At 38.5% G+C, this 15,727-nt stretch overlaps 1 pseudogene across 1 annotated transcript; it reads right to left on the bottom strand.

Annotated features, from left to right (window-relative positions):
- Positions 1-788: 788 nt before the first annotated feature.
- LOC110269206 (potassium channel AKT1-like) lies at positions 789-2,506 on the bottom strand (annotated as a pseudogene). The gene is made up of 6 exons (XR_015905362.1): positions 2,337-2,506; positions 2,115-2,285; positions 1,986-2,043; positions 1,572-1,889; positions 1,241-1,486; positions 789-1,135 (listed from the first exon to the last, which is right to left on the bottom strand). The product of XR_015905362.1 is annotated as a potassium channel AKT1-like (transcript).
- Between the last annotated feature and the right edge of the window lie 13,221 nt (positions 2,507-15,727).

Here is a 15,727-nt window from a genome sequence, read left to right as displayed (position 1 = left end):
GGATAAAATCGATAATCTACTCCGAAAAATAGCTCATCAAATGTTGAAACTAATTCCTACAACATTTACATAATTCACTTTTCTAGAGACATAATTGAATCTAAACACAAATAGTGGGTATAATATTAAATCGAACACATCCAAGTGAGACTTAATTGAGAATGAATACATCAAAGTGAGAATAATTGAAAAATATAATCTGATTTGTTAGTATAATTGATAATAGGATAACATTGAATCACTTTTATAAACGTTAAAAATACAAATAGGACGATTTAAACGTTAGAAACACAAATAGGACTTACCCCAAATGTTAGAGAAAAAAAGGATACTTTACTCATTAAAATACGAAGAACATATGTTAAATGAATATAACTTCAGAAGCATTTTTATTATTAAAAAGGGCTGGTGACAGAAAAAATGAGATACTAACAGCAATGTAAAAATATAGAACATGGATATGAATAATAAAATATAGATCTTTTTTTATGTGAAAATGGGCCGATGCAATGTAAAAACTCACATTGTAATATTATTATATCACAACACATGAACATGAATTGTATTTGAAGGAATAAGGCCACCATGCTTCATTAGTTCAGTTGGTTGAATACTTCATTTTTGTTTTAGAAGTCAGTCTGAATGTATTTCTTAACCTTTCAAATAGCTTTGGTTGTTGATAAAAACTTAACCAACAATAATGAGTAATCTCTTCCTCCAAATTTAAATGATAAAGACTAGACTAGATTAGAATAAAGATTGATTGCCCTAAACTTAGAAAAATGGTAGTCAAGTTGAATAGTGATGAATGTGTTCAAAGAGCCATAGTGAGAGTTAGTAGCAGCAGCATCAAAGCAACTTCCGTAGACGTTAATACTATATAGTTTTGAATGAAGACTAAGCTAAGCTTCAGTGCTTCTTCTTAGTTCTTACTTACCAACCCAAATGAGTAATTAATCAAACCCACATAGATATTGGTCATAATATGAGAATCAAATTTGTCCAACGTGAAATTCAAGTAAGATTGGACAATTACCACAGCACCAGTGACTAGTATGTAGAAATCAGTTGGAGCTTCATTCTGTAAGATTACATCTTCTTTAGGAGGAAAATACTCTGCTTTCATCTCTGAAACCTTTAAAGATTGAATAAATAAATCAAAATATAAGTCTCCAATGCAAATTTTATAAGTAACTGATGTAATTATCAATACTAGCCATGAAGAACATTTTTTCATTACCAATTGAAAGAGTAAATAATTTGAAACGCCTCGAGATAAATAGACTTCATCCACCAGAGAATAGAAGAGAAAATGTGAAATGCTTGATCTGATGGTTTTAGGAAGAGAATCAAGTGTCTCTTGTTGTTGTAACCCTTTGGAGTCTGTTCTAAACTTCAAACACAAATGAACAAGCATTTGGTCTTGCAAACGAACAGTTAATTGATTCTTTTGAGCAAAATTTGAGGCAGCTTGTATGGTGTCTCTCTAAAAATTAATAATAAATAATCACAGTTATACTCAAATCATTCAAATTAGTGAATTCATTCATGTATTTAAATAATTTACTTACAAATTTTCAGGTTCGGCTTGTTCCATGGACAACTAAGTTAGTCATGTTACCAATCAAATATGCAGTAAGTCCCAAATTAAAAAGCATGTAAAAGATGTCAAAGATCATCTCTCTTGAATTAACTGGATGCAGATCTCCATAGCCAACAGTTGTTAAGGTAGTAATTGACCAATAAATAAATGTAACATATCTTGTCCACAAGCTTTGCCGAAGAAAATTTTCCATTGTTGCTCCAATCCATATCCTTCTGGGATCACGATAACGAGCCGCGATAAGATAATAAAAGCATGCAGCACAATGTACAGCAAATAGGGTAACCTGAATAAATCACACAAATATTTATCTTCTTGTTCCTATATACAAATCCAAATCATCTTCATTAAGCAACAAAGTATGAATTACTATAAAACTTACACAGATAAGTTTGGCACATCGAACCCAAAAATAGTTATAGCTTTTGTCCTTTTCCAACCTGAGAAAAAGCATAATATCTATTATTAACCAAATATACATTGCATTTTAATGTAAAGCTCTTCTTCTTACCTTGAAAACAATGCACTAACTCTTCGAAGACGCCATAGACGGAGCATGTTGAACAGGCCATAAGTCTGCAGAGGTGCAGGTGACAGCTTTCTAACAAGCTCTGAAGGAATGATAGAGATCAAATCAAATGCAAGCCGAAGATCAAATGCACCTCTTTCGATACAGTGGTACCTGCTTCATTTATTTATTTGATGTTAAATTTAATTGAATGACGACATGCACGGGAGCAGCGTAGCGACGAGCGGGGGCAGCGGAGCGACGACCGGCGCTACGGCAGCGGAACGACGACGGGCGCAGAGGTAGTGGATCCACGAAGGTGCAGTGGCAGCGGAGCGAAGATAGCGAGGCGGCAGCGGAGAGGGAAGTGGGTGAAATGGACAAGTAAAACACATTTCTTTTGAGGTAAAATTTATGAAACGATGGACGCGGTAAGTAAAAACTGTTGCAATTTCTTTGATAAAAATCGACTGTAGTATCCCTATTTTATATAAGATTTAGTTATTCTTTTAGTCTTTGTGAAATTTTTAATTAGATCTTTATATATATATTTTTTTAATTAGATTCTTGCATTAAAATTTTATTTTAATTAGGTCTCTCTTAATAATAATTGACTTAATTGTATAGGAACTCAACTAAAAAAAATTGGTGTAGGAACTCAAATAGATAGAAAAAAAGTATAAGGACTCAATTGAAAAAAAAATTGGTACAGGAACCCAATTAAAAGAAAAAAAAAGTATAAGGATCTAATTGAAAATTTCTCGGAACTATAGGGACCAATAGAGTAATTAAACCTTTATATAATAAATCTACATAGTTCGTTTAATTTTAAAAAGAGATCTTCATTGTCTAAATTGATCGACGACAAAAGTGATCGATATTATAATTATTAAAATAGACGACCTTTCTGTCAATTCTTTTAAAGAATAATTTTCACCCACCACTCTGTCAATAGTATGACGATAAAAAAAAGGTGTTAGAATATTACAAAAATAATAGAGGATGTTGTCATCGATTTTAATATTTTATTACTAATAATTTCTTTTTCATTTTATCGACGATAAACTGTCGAAAAATATCGACAAAAAATTTGACCGTCGATAATTATACTATTTTTTGTAATAATAAAAGTTAATTATATATTTGTATATATTTGTATTATTTTATATATTTTTAATATTTATTTTATATTTAAATATGTATTTTATATACGTAATATACTTGTACTTATTTAAATAAATATTTTTAACAAAAAAATTAATTAAAATATATACATACGTTATATTAAACAATTTAATTAAATTATCTAATATGATTTTCAGACATAATTTTCAAACATCTTTCATGTAAATAGACATCATTGATTTATCTCTAGAGATTTATAATACAAAAAGAGATAAACACAGTGCGAAAATGACGGAAACTTTGGCATCTTGATAAACTGTTAATTATGTGTTCAAAATAATCACCAATGGTGCATATCCTTCGTCTAGAGTTTCGTATAAGAACGTTTCACATTTTTATCTTATTAGTTGAGAGAATTTAATTTAACTAGATTTTGATCAGGGCAATGTGCGGAGAATTTGAATTATGATTTTTATATATATTTATATTATCTTTTGTTATTTGTGGTTGTTAAAGTGATTATTATAATTATCGTTGTAATATTTAATTATATAATTAATTTTTTTATTATTATAATTGTATGATGTGTTGTTAACAAAAAAATGAAAGAATAAATTCTAACGATTTAAATTTTATTTATAAATTTTATAATTTTTTTTTATAAAAAATAGAGAAACTCAAATCTGTGATCTCTTAAGTGAATATGAGAAAATTATGCCATTTGATTTGTGTAATTTCACTAAGTTCTGAAACTTTATCGCTCCTATTACGGAACCGGAAATAGCAACTTTCAAGATTTCATTTTGAGATTTCATATTTTTTGCTCTTAGCATATTTTTTTTATTTGATATGATTATTATTGCATGCTATGCTTCCTTCAGCTGTTTTATCTTGTTTGGAACTACTTCAACTAATCAATGGATTGATTCATCTTAATGAAGAATTTCATTCTTTTGCTAATGTTTGAATTGGAGTGTTATTTTGTGCACACATTTGTACATATTTGTTCAACTTGATAAAATAAGAAAAATAGAATTAGTAAGGATATTGAAAGTGTGATTTTTGTCAATTGAAGGAACTATTATTGCTTTCAGGAACATACTCCTTTGAAATAGATGGCCGCATAGTAATCTTCAATCTGAATGGAGTCATTGACAACCCCCCAGAAGATCATTCTATCTTTCAGTGTGATGTCATAGATGAAAGTGTAGCTAAAGTTCACAAGGAAGAGTTAGAAGAGAGGCACACTGGACAAGGCCCAAGTGTGGGGACCCTCTTAACTGACAATGAGGGCACTTCGTCATTTACACAAGCTCTAGATAATCCAGAGCCCTGAGTTTCTGGCATAGTTCTTACAAATTGCTGACACAGTACATGATAAGGAAATAGATCAGGATGTCTACAGATCATTACTGTTTCCATTTGCTGTAAAAGATCAAGCTAAGAGGTGGTTAAATAACCAACCCACAGCAAGCATAAGAACATGAAAACAGTTATCAGACAAATTCTTGAATCAATATTTTCCTCCAAAAAGGATGACACAGCTGAGGCTAGACATCCAAGGCTATAAACAAGAGGATAATGAATCTCTTTATAATGCCTGGGAAAGGTACAGAGAGATACTAAGGAAATGACCCTCTGAAATGTTTTTAGAATGGGTGCAGTTAGACATCTTCTACTACGGGCTTACAGAAAAGGCCCAGATGTCTCTAGACCACTCAGCTGGTGGATCTATACACATGAGGAAGACAATTGAAGAGGCTCAAGAGCTCATTGATACAGTTGCTAGAAATCAGCACATGTACTTAAGTAGTGAGTCCTTCATGAAAGAAGAGGCTAAAGCAGTATCCACTGAACTTAGTCCTCCAGAACAAGTTGCTGAACTCAATTAGCAATTGCTTTCTATAACAAAACAGTTAGCAGAATTTAAAGAGATGCTACAAGACACTAAAAAGGCTAACAAGAATATGGAAGCACAATTGAATCAGACAAGACAGCAGTTATCTAAACAGATAACAGAAGAGTGCCAAGCTGTTCATTTAAGGAGTAGGAAGAAATTGAATGTTACAACTCAAGGCAGCAGAAAGCCAAGAAAGGAATAGCTGATAGAGGATGACCAAACCACTGCCCAAAATCCCTCTGAAAAGTGTGGCAATATGGCGTTAAACGCCCATACAGCACCCAATTCTGGCGTTCAAACGCCAATGGAGGATCAGACATCTGCAAGTGCTGATAACAACCCCCTTAGGCAGGCCTCTCCAACCATTTCTGTAGGAAGAAAACCTACAGCAACTAAGGTTGAAGAATATAAAGCCAAGATGCCTTATCCTCAGAAACGCTGCCAAGCGGAATAGGATAAACAATTTTCCCACTTTGCAGACTATCTCAGGACTCTTGAAATAAAGATTCCGTTTGCAGAGGCACTTGAACAAATACCCTCTTATGCTAAGTTCATGAAAGATATCTTAAGTCATAAGGGAATAGCCTGAGTCTAGAGTTAAACAACAGGACCTTCTGTCCTGGTTCAAAGATTCTAGATGACAGCTTTCTGTCATGCCATTTTTTTTATTTTTCTTTATAAAGCTTGGCATTTTCGAAAGCTGTGAATCTGAATTCCTCTAGCTCATTTAGCTGGAGCAATCGTTTTTCTCCTGCTAATTTGGCATCAAAGTTTAGGAACCTGGTTGCCCAATAGGCTTTATGTTCCAGTTCCACGGGCAGGTGACATGCCTTACCATAAACAAGTTGGAATGGAGAGGTCCCTATAGGGGTCTTGAATGCTGTTCTGTAAGCCCACAGAGCATCATCCAAGCTCCGTGCCCAATCCTTTCTACGGGTACTTACTGTCCGTTCCAGAATTCTCTTTAATTCTCTATTAGAGACTTCAGCTTGCCCATTGGTTTGTGGATGATATGGGGTGGCTATCTTGTGGCGAATTCCATACCGAACCATGGCAGAGTAAAGCTGTTTATTGCAGAAGTGAGTGCCCCCATCACTGATTAGTACTCTAGGGACACCAAACCTGCTAAAGATATATTTCTGGAGGAACTTCAGCACTGTTTTAGTATCATTGTTGGGTGTGGCAATAGCCTCAACCCATTTTGATACATAGTCAACTGCCACCAGAATATAAGTGTTTGAGTATGATGGTGGGAAAGGTCCCATGAAGTCAATTCCCCATACATCAAACAACTCTATTTCCAAGATTCCTTGTTGAGGCATGGCGTAACCATGAGGCAGATTACCAGCTCTTTGGCAACTGTCACAATTACGTACAAACTCTCGGGAATCTTTATAGAGTGTGGGCCAATAGAAGCCACATTGGAGGACCTTGGTGGCTGTTCGCTCACCTCCGAAATGGCCTCCATATTGAGATCCATGGCAATGCCATAGGATTCTCTGTGCTTCCTCTCTGGGGACACACCTACGGATAATTCCGTCTGCACATCTCTTAAAGAGATAGGGCTCATCCCACAAGTAGTACTTTGCATCAGTAACTAATTTTTTCTTTTGTATTCTATTGTACTCCTTGGGTATGAACCTTGCAGCTTTATAGTTTGCAATATCGGCAAACCATGGTGCTTCCTGAATGGCAAATAGATGCTCATCAGGGAACGTCTCAGAGATCTCAAGAAAGGGGAGGGACGTCCCTTCCACTGGCTCTATCCGGGACAGATGATCAGCTACTTGGTTCTCTGTCCCTTTTCTGTCTCTTATTTCTATATCAAACTCTTGCAGAAGCAATACCCATCTGATGAGCCTGGGTTTTGAATCCTGCTTTGTGAGTAGATACTTAAGAGCAGCATGGTCAGTGTACACAATCACCTTTGATCCCACTAAGTAGGATCTGAACTTGTCAATGGCGTAAACCACTGCAAGTAATTCCTTTTCTGTGGTTGTGTAATTTTTCTGGGCATCATTTAAAACGCGACTGGCATAATAAATGACATGCAGAAGCTTGTCATGCCTCTGTCCCAATACTGCACCAATGGCATGATCACTGGCATCACACATTAGCTCAAATGGTAATGTCCAATCTGGTGCAGAAATAACTGGTGCTGTGACCAGCTTTGCTTTCAGTGTTTCAAACGCCTGCAGGCATGCTGTGTCAAACACAAATGGCGTGTCAGCAGCTAGCAGATTGCTTAGAGGTTTTGCGATTTTTGAAAAATCATTTATAAACCTCCTATAGAATCCTGCATGTCCTAGAAAGCTTCTGATTGCCTTAACATTGGCAGGTGGTGGTAATTTCTCAATTACCTCTATCTTTGCTTGATCCACCTCTATTCCCTTGTTTGAGATTTTATGCCCAAGAACAATTCCTTCAGTCACCATGAAGTGACACTTTTCCCAGTTTAAAACTAGGTTGGTTTCTTGGCATCTTTTCAGAACAAGTTTCAGGTGATCAAGACAGGAGCTGAATGAGTCTCCATATACTGAGAAGTCATCCATGAAGACTTCCAGAAATTTTTCCACCATGTCAGAGAAAATAGAGAGCATGCATCTCTGGAAGGTTGCAGGCGCATTACATAGCCCAAAGGGCATCCTTCTATAAGCAAACACTCCAGATGGACATGTGAATGCTGTTTTCTCTTGATCCTGGAGATCCACTGCAATCTGGTTGTAGCCTGAATAGCCATCCAAAAAGCAGTAATAATCATGACCTGCTAGTCTCTCTAGCATCTGGTCTATGAATGGTAAAGGAAAATGATCCTTTCTGGTGGCTGTATTAAGCCTTCTGTAGTCAATACACATGCGCCACCCTGTAACTGTTCTTGTAGGAACCAGTTCATTTTTTTCATTATGAATCACTGTCATGCCTCCCTTTTTTGGGACGACTTGAACAGGGCTCACCCAGGGGCTATCAGAAATGGGATAAATAATCCCAGCCTCTAGTAATTTGGTGACCTCTTTCTGCACCACTTCCTTCATGGCTGGATTTAGCCGCCTCTGTGGTTGAACCACTGGTTTGGCATTGTCCTCCAATAGGATTTTGTGCATGCATCTAGCTGGGCTTATGCCCTTAAGGTCACCTATGGACCACCCAAGAGCTGTCTTGTGTGTCCTTAGCACTTGAATAAGTGCTTCCTCTTCCTGTGAATTTAAAGCAGAGCTTATGATCACTGGAAAAGTGTCACCTTCTCCCAGAAATGCATATTTCAGGGATGGTGGTAGTGGCTTGAGCTCGGGTTTAGGGGGTTTTTCCTCTTTCAGAAGAAAGTTCAGAGGCTCTTTCATGTCCCCTGAATCCTCCAAATCAGGATGAACATCTTTAAAGATGTCTTCCAACTCTGATTCGAGACTCTAAGCCATGTTGATCTCTTCTACCAAAGAGTCAATGAGATCAACTTTCATGCAGTCTGTTGATGTGTCTGGATTCTGCATGGCTTTGACAGCGTTCAACTTAAACTCATCATCATTGACTCTCAGGGTTATTTCCCCCTGTTGGACGTCAATGAGGGATCGTCCAGTTGCTAGGAAGGGTCTTCCTAGAATGAGAGTAGCACTCTTGTGCTCCTCCATTTCCAGCACAACAAAGTCAGTGGGAAAGGCGAATGGCCCAACTCTGACAATCATGTCTTCAATCACTCCTGATGGGTATTTAGTGGAACCATCAGCAAGTTGGAGACATATACGGGTTGGTTTAACTTCTTCAGTTAAGCCAAGCTTCCTGATAGTGGATGCAGGTATTAGGTTGATGCTTGCCCCAAGATCGCATAAGGCTGTCTTGGTGCAATCACCTTCTAATATGCATGGTATCAGAAAACTCCCAGGGTCTTTAAGCTTTTCAGGAAAGCTTTTCAGAATGACTGCACTGCATTCTTCAGTGAGGAGAACTCTTTCTGTTTCTCTCCACTCCTTTTTATGACTCAAGATTTCTTTCATGGACTTGGCATAAGAAGGTATTTGCTCAAGTGCCTCTGCAAATGGAATCTTTATTTCAAGAGTCCTTAGATAATCTGCAAAGCGAGCAAATTGCTTATCCTGCTCCTCTTTCCGGAGTTTTTGAGGATAAGGTATCTTGGCTTTATATTCTTCAACCTTAGTGGTTAAAGAAGCCTTTTTAGAGGGGTTGTTGTCAGCACTTGTGTGTGTCTGATCCCTCACTGGCAATTGAGTGCCAGAGTCAGAAGCTGGAGTGACGTTAGACGCCAGCTCACTGTCTGTTCCTGGCGCCTGAACGCCAGAAGTGTACCCATTTTGGGCGTTCAACGCTGGATTCTGCCCCATTTGGGCGTTCAACGCCAGATTCTTGCCCATTTCTGGCGTTGAACGCTAATCCTGCCTTGTTTCTGGCGCTGAACGCCAGTTTTGGGCATGGTCTGGGCGTTCAGCGCTAGCCTTCCACCCATTTTCTGGCGTTTTAGTGCCAGAATTATTTTTCCCTGGGCTCTTACTGTCCTCAGGTGAATCTTTGGTGGGTTGCTCATTTCTTGAATTTTTGATGCCTTGAGGTGGGGTATTTAATGTTTTCCCACTTCTTAATTGAACTGCTTGGCATTCTTCTGCTATTTGCCTTGATAGCTGCTGCTTTGTTTGCTTAAACTGTTCGTCCATATGTATATTAGCTATCCTTGTCTCCTGTAGCCTGTCCTTGAATTCAACTAGCTGCTTTGTTAGAAAATCCAATTGCTGATTGAATTCAGCAGCTTGTTTTACAGTACTGAATTCAGCAGTTACTGTTTTAACCTCTTCATTCATGGAAGGGTTGCTGCTTAGATACAGATGCTGATTCCTGGCAACTGTATCAATGAGCTCTTGAGCCTCTTCAATTGTCTTTCTCATATGGATAGATCCACCAGCTGAGTAATCTAGAGACCTCTGAGCTCCTTCTGCAAGCCCATAGTAGAAGATGTCTAACTGAACCCACTCTGAAAACATTTCAGAGGGGCATTTTCGTAGCATCTCTCTGTATCTCTCCCAGGCATCATAAAGAGATTTGTTATCTCCTTGTTTAAAGCCTTGGATGTCCAGCCTTAGCTGTGTCATCCTTTTTGGAGGAAAATACTGATTCAGGAATTTTTCTGTCAACTGTTTCCATGTTCTTATGCTGGCCTTAGGTTGGTTATTTAACCACCTCTTAGCTTGATCTTTTACAGCAAATGGAAACAGTAATAGTCTGTAGACATCCTGATCTATTTCCTTATCATGTACTGTGTCAGCAATTTGTAGAAATTGTGCCAGAAACTCTGTAGGTTCTTCCTGTGGAAGACCGGAATACTGGTAACTTTGCTGCACCATGATAATGAGCTGAGGATTCAACTCAAAGCTACTAACTCCAATGGAGGGTATGCATATGCTACTCCCATATGAAGCAGTAGAGGGGTTAGAATATGACCCCAGAGTCCTCCTAGACTGTTCATTTCCACTTATGTCCATGATGGATATATGGATATAACTTGGACTGATTTACCTTTTTATTTATTTTATTTTATAAGAAGTAAATACTTAAATAAAATAAAATAACTAAAAAGAATTTGAATTTTGAAATTAAATTTTTTTTTTATAATTCTCGAAAATTTGTTTTAAAAATGGAGAGAAAAGATAATTTTGAATTTAGTGAGGAGAGAGAAAAACAATAAGATAGCACAAGATTTAAAAGTTTTTAGATCTAATGCTCCTTGTTTTTTTTTTTTTTTGAAATTTTTGGAGGGAAAACACCAAGGAACACCAAACTTCAAATTTTTAGAAAACCACCAAAATTTTCGAAAACCCAAGGGAAATCAGCAAGAAAACACCAAACTTAAAGTTTGGCACAGGATTTAATAGAAAAATTATTTTCGAAAAAGGTTTTTTTAAAAAATATGATAGCCAATTACCATGAACATAAACACCACGTTCTAACTAACTGAGCTATAAATTTAAAGTGTTTTAACAAGGGATAAATAATAAAAGACTCTAAACCAAAAAAAAAGAAAGATTTTTCCTAATCTAAGCAACAAAATAAACCGTTAGTTGTCCAAACACGAACAATCCCCGGCAACGGCGCCAAAAACTTGGTGCACGAATTGTGAATCACACTTTTCACAACGCGTACCACTAACCAGCAAGTGCACTGGGTCGTCCAAGTAATACCTCACGTGAGTAAGGGTCGAATCCCACGGAGATTATTGGTTTGAAGCAATCTATGGCTATCTTGTAAATCTTAGTCAGGAAGTCAATTATGTTTATCAGTTGAATTGTGAATAACCAAGAGAGCATAAATTAAAGGTTACTTGTTGTGCAATAATGGTGAATATGTTGGAGTTTTGGAGATGCTTTGTCTTCTGAATCTCTGCTTTCCTCTGTCTTCTGATTCACGCACGCACGTCCTCCTATGGCAAGCTGTGTGTTGGTGGATCACCGTTGTCAATGGCTACCTTCCATCCTTCCAGTGAAAACTACGCTCACGCGCTCTGTCACAGCACGGCTAATCACCGGTTGGTTCTCGATCCGGTTGGAATAGGATTTACTATCCTTTTGCATCTGTCACTAACGCCCAGCCTTCAGGAGTTTGAAGCTCGTCACAGTCATTCAATCCTTGAATCCTACTCAGAATACCACAGACAAGGTTTAGACTTTCCAGATTCTCATGAATGCCGCCATCAAGTCTAGCTTATACCACGGAGATTCTGATTAAGAGATCTCAGAGATACTCATTCAGTCGGATGTAGAACGGAGGTGGTTGTCAGGCACACGTTCTTGGTTTGAGGAAGGTGATGAATGTCACTGATCATCACCTTCATCACAGTTAAGCGCGAATGAACATCTTAGATAGGAACAAGCGTGTTTGAATAGAAAAACAGAAATACTTGCATTAATTCGTCGAGACACAGCAGAGCTCCTCACCCCCCAACAATGGGGTTTAGAGACTCATGCCGTCAGAGAATACAAAGTTTAGATCTGAAATGTCATGAGATACAAAATAAGTCTCTAAAAGTTGTTTAAATACTAAACTAGTAGCCTAGGTTTACACTTCAGAGCGGTTGCTGGTGGGCAACAGAGAATGCCCAATGAAGTCCAGCCATCCTCTTGCAACTGGTTTGAGATCCTCTCTCTTGAGTTGATTTGGGATGCCCTTTGTGTTGGTGGTCCACCTGGCTCCAGGGATACATATGTCCTCTAGAATCTTATCCAGGCCAATGTCTGCTCTCATCATCCTCCTGTTGAAGGAATCTGGATCATCCTTTAGCTGAGGTAGCTTTAATACCTCTCTGATCTTGTCAGGGGTGGTGTGAACAATCTTTCCCCTGACCATGGTCCGAAATTCATAGTGGGCAGTTCCAGATAGTCTTTGCTTGTCAGTCTGCCACATATTAGCATAGAACTCCTGGACCATGTTCCTTCCTATTTTCGTTTCAGGATTAGCTAGGACTTCCCAGTTCCTGATTCGAATTTGCTCCTGGATCTCCGGATATTCATCTTCTTTCAGATCGAATCTCACTTCCGGGATCACTGATCTCAGACCCATTACTTTAAGATAATGGTCTGCATGTTCTTTAGATAAGAACTTCCCTTGATTCCAAAGTGATTTTGGAACGCTCTCTTTCTTGCCTCTTGGAGTGGATTGTTTTCCTTTGGGAGCCATGATCTTAGTGATCTCGGATAAACACACCAAACTTAGAGGTTTGCTTGTCCTCAAGCAAAAGAAAAGAAAGGAGAGGGATAGAAGGAGATCGAGGTGCACTTGTTGATGGAGGAGGGGGGAGGCCGAATCCAATTTTAAAGGGGTGGGGGGGTGGGTTTTCGAAAAATTGGAAGAGATAAGATAAAAAGATTGAGTTGAAAAAGATAAGATAGAAGATATAGTTTCATTTTGAAAAGATAGGATAGATTTTTGAAAAAGATAAGTCTGGATTTTGAAAAAGATAATATGAAAAAAAAAAGATATTGAAAAGATTTTAGAGTGAAAAAGATAGATTTGTTTTTGGAAAAGATTTGAAAAGAGTTGGATTGAATTTGCAAAGAGGGTGTGTGCTTATGAATTAAGATACATTTGATATTTTGAAAGTAGGATTTTTAGAAATCAGGGTTCTTGACATGTTTATGTAAATAAAATCATGTATTGAATCATAAAATTTTAAATTAGAATGGAAAAACGTGTGGAAAAATGAATTTGGCTCCTCCCTGCCTTCCTGGCGTTTGAACGCCCAAACACTGCTTGTTTTGGGCGTTCAGCGCCCAAATGCTGATCTCCTGGCCGTTCAGCACCCAGTTGCTGCCATTCCTGGCGTTCAACGCCCAGTGGGTGGCCATTTCTGGCGTTGAACGCCCCGATTGCTACCATTACTGGCGTTCAGCGCCCAGTGGATGCCCATTTTGGGCGCTGAACGCCCAAAATGCCCCTTTACTGGCGTTTTCTTGCCATTGAGCTCTTTTTCTCTGTTTTGTGTGCCGAGGTCTTCTGTAAATGATTATTTACCTTGTTGTCAATGAACTCTATATAAACAAATAAAAATAAAAATAGAAATAGGGCAAAATGCTTAGAGGATTGTTGCCCCATGGCTGGGTTGCCTCCCAGCAAGCGCTTCTTTATTGTCTTTAGCTGGACCTTGCTGAGCTTTTAATCTAGCTTCAGCCTTGAGCATTCTTGCTCGATGTTGCCTTCAAGATAGTGCTTGATTCTCTGTCCATTGACAATGAACTTCTTATCAGAATCAATATCTTGAAGCTCCACATACCCATATGGTGACACACTTGTAATCACGTATGGTCCCTTCCACCGGGATTTCAGTTTCCCGGGGAATAGCCTGAGTCTAGAGTTAAACAACAGGACCTTTTGTCCTGGTTCAAAGATTCTAGATGACAGCTTTCTGTCATGCCATTTTTTTTATTTTTCTTTATAAAGCTTGGCATTTTCGAAAGCTGTGAATCTGAATTCCTCTAGCTCATTTAGCTGGAGCAATCTTTTTTCTCCTGCTAATTTGGCATCAAAGTTTAGGAATCTGGTTGCCCAGTAGGCCTTATGTTCCAGTTCCACGGGCAGGTGACATGCCTTACCATACACCAGTTGGTATGGAAAGGTCCCTATAGGGGTCTTGAATGCTGTTCTGTAAGCCCACAGAGCATCATCCAAGCTCCGTGCCCAATCCTTTCTACGGGTATTTACTGTCCGTTCCAGGATTCTCTTTAATTCTCTTTTAGAGACTTCAGCTTGCCCATTGGTTTGTGGATGATATGGAGTGGCCACCTTGTGGCGAATTCCATACCGAACCATGGCAGAGTAAAGCTGTTTATTGCAGAAGTGAGTGCCCCCATCACTGATTAGTACTCTAGGGACACCAAATCTGCTAAAGATATGTTTCTGGAGGAACTTCAGCACTGTTTTAGTATCATTGGTGGGTGTGGCAATAGCCTCAACCCATTTTGATACATAATCAACTGCCACCAGAATATAAGTGTTTGAGTATGATGGTGGGAAAGGTCCCATGAAGTCAATTCCCCATACGTCAAACAACTCAATTTCCAAGATTCCTTGTTGAGGCATGGCGTAACCATGAGGCAGATTACCAGCTCTTTGGCAACTGTCACAATTACGTACAAACTCTCGGGAATCTTTATAGAGTGTGGGCCAATAGAAGCCACATTGGAGGACCTTGGTGGCTGTTCGCTCACCTCCGAAATGGCCTCCATATTGAGATCCATGACAATGCCATAGGATCCTCTGTGCCTCTTCTCTAGGCACACACCTACGGATTATTCCGTCTGCACATCTCTTAAAGAGATAAGGTTCATCCCACAAGTAGTACTTTGCATCAGTAATTAATTTCTTCTTTTGTATCCTGTTGTACTCCTTGGGTATGAACCTTGCAGCTTTATAGTTTGCAATATCGGCAAACCATGGTGCTTCCTGAATGGCGAATAAATGCTCATCAGGAAACGTCTCAGAGATCTCAAAAGAGGGGAGGGACGTCCCTTCCACTGGCTCTATCCGGGACAGATGATTAGCCACTTGGTTCTCTGTTCCTTTTCTGTCTCTTATTTCTATATTAAACTCTTGCAGAAGCAACACCCATCTGATGAGCCTGGGTTTTGAATCCTGCTTTGTGAGTAGATATTTAAGAGCAGCATGGTCAGTATACACAATCACTTTTGATCCTACTAAGTATGATCTGAACTTGTCAATGGCGTAAACCACTGCAAGTAGTTCTTTTTCTGTGGTTGTGTAATTTTTCTGGGTATCATTTAGAACGCGACTGGCATAATAAATGACATGCAGAAGCTTGTCATGCCTCTGTCCCAATACTGCACCAATGGCATGATCACTGGCATCACACATCAGCTCAAATGGTAATGTCCAGTCTGGTGCAGAAATGACTGGTGCTGTGACCAGCTTAGCTTTCAGCGTTTCAAACGCCTGTAGGCACTTTGTGTCAAACACAAATGGCGTGTCAGCAGCTAATAGATTGCTTAGAGGTTTTGCGATTTTTGAAAAATCCTTTATAAACCTCCTATAGAATCCTGCATGCCCCAGAAAGCTTCTGATTGCCTTAACATTGGCAGGTGGTGGT

The sequence above is a fragment of the Arachis ipaensis genome, chromosome B2 (assembly GCF_059453495.1).
Source record: "Arachis ipaensis isolate K30076 ecotype BB chromosome B2, ASM5945349v1, whole genome shotgun sequence".
Lineage (NCBI taxonomy): Eukaryota > Viridiplantae > Streptophyta > Magnoliopsida > Fabales > Fabaceae > Arachis > Arachis ipaensis.
This window is presented reverse-complemented; position numbering and strand designations above follow the sequence as displayed.